The sequence below is a fragment of the Callithrix jacchus genome, chromosome 22, assembly GCF_049354715.1.
Source record: "Callithrix jacchus isolate 240 chromosome 22, calJac240_pri, whole genome shotgun sequence".
NCBI lineage: Eukaryota > Metazoa > Chordata > Mammalia > Primates > Cebidae > Callithrix > Callithrix jacchus.
Genome location: NC_133523.1, coordinates 33123270 through 33130001, shown reverse-complemented (window position 1 = coordinate 33130001; position 6732 = coordinate 33123270).

The following is a 6732-nucleotide window of genomic DNA, read 5'->3' as shown; positions in this document are numbered from 1 at the left end:
CAGAACAAGATTCCTTATTGGACAAAGTAGAGCATTCCTGCAAAACACCAATTTAGAATTTGGAAAATCTGAAAATTTTAGAACATAAATGTCAGTCTCTGTTCTGTAGCTGAGTAGTTGATATAAACTCAGGTAGTGGAACTATAACACTAATAGCCAGTTTTAGAAAGTTTCTAAAGATAATGAATTGGATAAGCCAATTAAAATAAGAAAAATAGAATTCACTGGGAAGAATGCAGAACCTATATTTAGATTAAGGAAGGAATAGAAATGGTCACAATTCACTAAAAAAATCAATAAACATAGAAATTCATGTGGTCCCTTTAAAAAGGCACCACATCCTGGCCAGGCACGGTGGCTCACGCCTGTAATCCCAGCACTTTGGAAGACCAAGGTGGGCAGATCACAAGGTCAGGAGTTCGAGACCAGCCTGGCTAACATGGTGAAACCCTATCTCTACTAAAAATACAAAAAATTAGCTGGGCACGGTGGCGCATGCCTGTAATCCCAGCTACTCAGGAGGCTGAGGCAGGAGAATTGCTTGAACCCAGGAGGTGGAGGATGTAGTGAGCTGAGATCGTGCCACTGCACCCCAGTCTGGGTGACAAAGACTCTGTTTCAAAAAAAAAAAAAAAAAGGCACCACACCCAGGTTATTGTATGGGTAAATTCAGGTAATTTTAAAGCATGTAAAGTGTTCTATAGAAAATAATGTAAAGTTAAAAAATTTTTTTAATCCAGTGATTGCAAAATTGAAATCAAAAGGGGATTAAGGGAAGAAAACAAGAGACAGATATACATATATTAATATAGGCATTCATTCTGTTAATATCGAGTAATTACTATTTGTCAGACGCTGTTTTAGGTATGAGGAAATGACAGTGAGCAATACAAAGGCCACATTCCCATGGAGTTAAATTCCAGAGGCTGAGACAGTTAAATTAATACTTAAATATTTAAAGATTCTCTAAACCCAGAAAACTGAAGAACAACAGGAAAATAAGGAGCATTATATGGCCTAGACTGCAGAGACTGAAGATAATAAAGTTGTCAATTCTTCCTAATTAACAAATTCACTGCAATTCCAGCCGAAACGTTTCATTGTATTTTTTCCCCTTTAGCTTCACAAGTTCTGAAATTTTTCTGTGAGGTATAAATTATTAAGAACAGCAAGAAAATTATCGAATCTCTTTGTAGAAACTGCAAATGATGATGGCTCAAACCATTAGAGAAAGATTTGATTTCGGGGTATTGGGATAATAAATACCTCACTAATAGTAAGGGAAATGCAAAATAAAATCACAGTGAACTATTTCAAAATCATCACATTGGCAAAAGCATTAGAGTGCCAATTACTGGAAAGATGTGGAGCACTAGGAACACTCATACGGTGCTACTAGAAGTAGTTGTATTTAGCATAATTTGGTAATGTCTAGTAAAGTGGAAGATGTGAGTAATCTTTGACCCAGCAATTCCATGTTTAAACCTCTACATAGTCTCTCCTTGTGTTTCAAGGAGATCTATATGATGGTCCATTGCAGCATTGTGAGAATGAAAAGTTAAAAGCAATCTAACCAGTAGGCTAAACACAAGATAGAATACAAATTAAAATGAATAACTAGAGATATTTCTGTCAACATGGGTAAATCTCAAAAATAGCCTTAATGAAGTTGAACTACAGAGGATTTTGTAAACATAGTATACCATGTGCAATTTGAAAACATGCTAATTAGTGTTATGTATATTTTTGATGGCTAAATAGTATATAAAAAGAATCCATAAAATAATCCTCAGATTCAGAACCATGGTGACCCACAGGGAGAAAGACAAGTGAGATTGGGGAAAGGATGCAAATGAAAATATCTTTATTTCTTTCTTTAAAAAATAAGCAAATACTGTATAGCCAATTCTTATAATTTGATAAAGCTGGTTGTGAGTATATGAGTCAGTTGTTACTCTCTGTATCTTTTTGTATATTTAAACTAGTTCATAATGTAAAAAAATAAAGAACATTTAAAAGATGTTTGCTTCTGTCAGTTCTCTTCTGTCTTTTTTTCTTTTTTGAGATGGAGTCTCACTCTGTCACCCAGGCTGTAGTGCAGTGGCATGATCTTGGCTCACTGCAACCTCCATCTCCTGGGTTTGAGCGATTCTCCTGCCTCAGCCTCCCAAATAGGTGGGAATGCAAACACGTGCCACCTTGCCCAGCTAATTTTTAGTAGAGACCAGGTTTCACCATGTTGGCCAGGCTGGTCCTCCTGACCTCAGGTGATCTGCCTGCCTTGGCCTCTGAAAATGCTGGGATTACAGGCTTGAGCCACTGCACCCATACTGTCAGTTATGTCCTTACAAGTCCTCAGGTGTGCCACTGGTGTTCCTGTATTCACCATTTTCATCAGAAAGAAGCTTACATATGGTCTATTTCCAGAGGCAACCATTGTTAACAATTTTAAGACTATCTTTCCATGTTTGACTGGTTTGAGAATGATGCTTTATGCTAATGGTTTTATAAGCCTAATTTTTCCATCATCATTCTTAACTTTCCAGCACCCCATTGTATATGCATCATGATTTGATAATTTCTCTTTGTGTACTGTCTAAGTGTCCAGAATTTTTGTGGGCCAATTACTACCTTTTCTTAATTCAATTTTCTGAGATGTTAAAGGGAGATAATTCTTTGTTTTAGAAGTTACATGCATTTGTCAAAATACATGTGAAATTTACAGCAGTATGTAGTAAATGTTATTATTTTATAAAATATACCGGAGGGTGTAAGGAAACTGGGGAAGAGAAATGACATGAGGCCATTACAGTAGAAGCAGGCAGTGGAGACTGAAATTTACTTCAGATAGGCAGCATGCAGGAAGAAAAACACACCGTAACTCTGGATTTTAAAATGTATGCCTAACAACTTAGTCACTGTGATTATAATCAATATCCAGCAGAATTTGTTGATAGCCTCACATTTTTAGTATATTTTTCTCATTTATAAGTCAATGGAAAAATAAGCAATTAAGAATATCAAGGAAATTGTCTACCATTGTTAAAGAGAGACCTCAGATACCCATACCCGAATGATGGAAAATAGCAACAAGAAACAGGATGGCAGAGTGAGGGAGAGGGCTTGCCCACCACACTCCAACAGAGTGAAGTGGAAGGTGAAGCAGTATATAAAAATTAAAGCCTTTCTTCTCTTCCCTATTGCCTCATTGATACCCTGTAGATTGAGATACTTGTGTAATCTGAGCTACAGCCCATTGTCTTTTTATTTATCTATTTATTGAGACAGAGTCTCACTCTGTTGCCCAGGCTGGAGTGCAGTGGGGTGATCTCAGCTCACTGTAACCCCTCTGCCTCCTAGGTTCAAGTAATTCACCTGTATCAGCTTCCTGAGTAGCTGGGCTTACAGGTGTGTGCCACTATACCCAGCTAATTTTTGTATTTTTAGTAGAGACGGGATTTCTCCATGTTGGTGAGGAAGGTCTCAAACTCCTGACCTTGTGATCCACGCACCTCTGTCTCCCATAGTGCTGGGATTATACGCGTGAGCCACTGTGCCCGGCCACCCAATGTCTTAAAGTAGTTAAGAAAAGAAAAACTCTGCCTATGTCATAGGTCTCTAGGATGTGGAATATCCTATCACTGTGTATAAACCCTATGCTCAAGGACAGCTCTGAGGTGAGCTGTAATGACCAGGCAGCCAGTTACTCAACATAGGTTATAGACTGGCAAGTGGATACAGAAGCTGGTGGGTGTGAGGTGGTACTACTTGTAAAGTGGTTTTATTTGCATTTCCCTGATGACCGATGATGTTGCGCATCCTTTCTGGTGTGTATTGGCCATTGTATACCTTCTTTGATAAAATGACTATTCCAATCCACTTCCAATTTTAAACTGAATTGCCTTTTTATTGTTGAGCTGTAAGAGGTCTTTGTATATTCTGAATACAAGGACCTTATCAGATACCCTATTTGTAAACATTTTCTTCCATTTTGTAGATTGTCCTTTCACTTTCTTGATAGTGCCCTTTGAAGCAAAAAAATAAAATAAAAAATTTAAAAACCCTATTAATTTTGATATAGTCAAATTAATCTATTTTTTTCTTTTCTTGCTTATGTCTTTGGTATCGTAGCGAAGAAACTACTAATCTGGTCAGGTGTGGTGACTCACATCTGGAGTCCCAGCCCTCTGGGAGGCCATGGTGGGATTGCTTAAGCTCAGGAGTTGAAGACCAGCCTGGGCAACATGGTGAAACCCTATCTCTATATAAAATACAAAATTAAGCCTGGCATGGTGGCATGTGCCTGCAGCCTTGGCCCCAACTACTCTGAAGGCTGAGGTGGAAGGATGGCTTGAGCCATGACTGGATCATGGGGGTGGTTTTCCACATGCTGTTCTCATGATAGTGAGAGAGTTCTCATGAGACCTGGTGGTTTAAAAGCGGTAGTTTTCCCTGCTCTCTCTCTTTCTCTCTCTACTGCCACAAGATGCCTTCCCCTTCACCTTCCATCATGATTTAAGTTTCCTGACCTTACCAGCCATGCAGAACTCTGAGTCAGTTAACCCTCTTGAGTGAAAATATCTCTATGATATATGATTTCCCTTTTTCACCTTTGGATGTATATCTAGCAGTGAGATGAGATTGCTGGATCATATAGTAGTTCTATTTTTTTTTTTTTTGAGAAATCTCCAGTTTTCTATAATAGCTTTACTAATTTACATTTCCACCAACCGTGTATAAGGATTTCTTCACATCCTCACCAATACTTGTTAGCTTTTTTCTTTTGATAGTAGACATTATAACTGAGGTGAGACAGTATCTCATTGTGATTTTGATTTGCATTTCCCTGATGATTAGGGATGCTGAGTGTTTTTTCATCTACCCATTGGCCATTGCATGTTTCTTTTGAGAAATGTCTTCTCAAATCCCTTGCCCATCTTAAAATCAGATGTTTTTGCTATTGTTTACATTCCTTGTATATTTTGCTTATTAATCCCTTATTGAATGGCTAGTGTACAAATATCTTTACCCATACTGTAGGTTGTGATCTTCACTCTACTGATTGTTTTCTTTGCTGTGCAGAACCTTTTCAGCTTCATATAATGTCTATTTTTGCTTTTGTCACATGAGCTATTGAGGTCTTACCCAAACACTGGCCATATTCGTTTCACCACACGACACACACACACACACACACACACACACACACACACACACACACACACACACACACACACACACGGAGAAATCCAACACTCACAGACACAGCTAGAAAGCTCCTGAGGCTGTGTGGTTCTGCTCTCTGCCAGGAAGACCCTCGGAGTGAGAGCAGCCCTGCGGCACACAGACAGGCGGTACCTCGAAATCCCAGGGGGAAGGAGACGCTTTCAAGGAGACGCACCTCCACATCACCTAGGCAGGCCTGAGGCATCGTGGGGATCCTTAGGGTTCACGCGGTGCAACCTTAAATCTCCGCTTGACATTTCTCCGGCTTGGATGGGCCCTGCCTGACTCCTAGGATCGCAACAGGCGACGATTCCACGGCGAGTGGGAGCCACAGCCCAACGCTGAAGCATTGCCACAGAGGGTTCCTGCACCGCCAAGCCGCTGACACCCATTGCCCGGCAATGGGGGCGGTCACTGTGACCGGAGCCTGAGCTCTGCGCCTGCGCCTGGTGACGCGCGCCTGGCGCATGCGCATGCGCATCCGCGTGCCCAGTTGGCGAACCACAATATCCGTCTTTTCTGGCTGCAGCCACGCAGGAAAATGGTGGAGGTAGTACCAGAGGTGGCGAGGGAAGGAGGCTGCGTGTGACAAGCAGCGCAGGACCCTGACAATCCTCATCTCAGTGCCTCCTTGAGCCGACTTCCTGTTCCAACATTTTGGCTGGGTTTGTCTTCAACTCCTGACATACGGTGATCCTCCCACCTCCATTTTCCAAAGTGTTGGAATTACAGGCGTGAGGCACCACACCTGGACTAAATGGTGATTTTCAATTAATTACTACAATCACTTCAAACTGTTGTCATATAAACCACTTACATTAAACCAAATGAAAGAAAGACCCTTGACTTCATTTTTCAATTTAAAGTCTAGCAGAGCCATAGGCCTTTTAATTTTTCCATCACAAGGAAGAAGAGGAAACTGGTAATAACTCCTCTTATCTGACAAAATAATCTCACAAGTTTAGGAACTTTATTTAGAGAATTCAGAAACGTGGCCTGGCTCAGTGGCTCACGCCTGTAACCCCAGCACACTGGAAGGCCAAGGCAGGCAGATTACCTGAGGTCGGCAGTTTGAGACCAGCCTGACCAACATGGAGAAACCTGAACGCTTCTAAAAATACTAAACTAGTGGAGCATGGTGGCACATGTTTGTATTCCCAGCTACTCAGAAGGCTGAGGGAGGAGAGCAGAGGCGGAGATTGCAGCGAGCGGAGATCATGCCATTGCACTCCAGCCTGGGCAACAAGAGTGAAACTCCATCTCAAAAAAAGAAAAAAAAATTCAGAAATTTGAATTGCAGCATTTTAACACAGCATCGAAGTTATCTACCGCTGCATAGCTAATTACCAAACATTCAGAAGCTTAAAACAACAAACATTTAGTATCTCAAAGACTTTCTGAGGGTCAGGAATATGGGAGCTGCTATAGCTGAGTGGTTGTAATTGAGACTCTGATGCAGCTGCAGTCAAACTATTGGCAGGGCCTGCAGTCATCATCACAGCTACC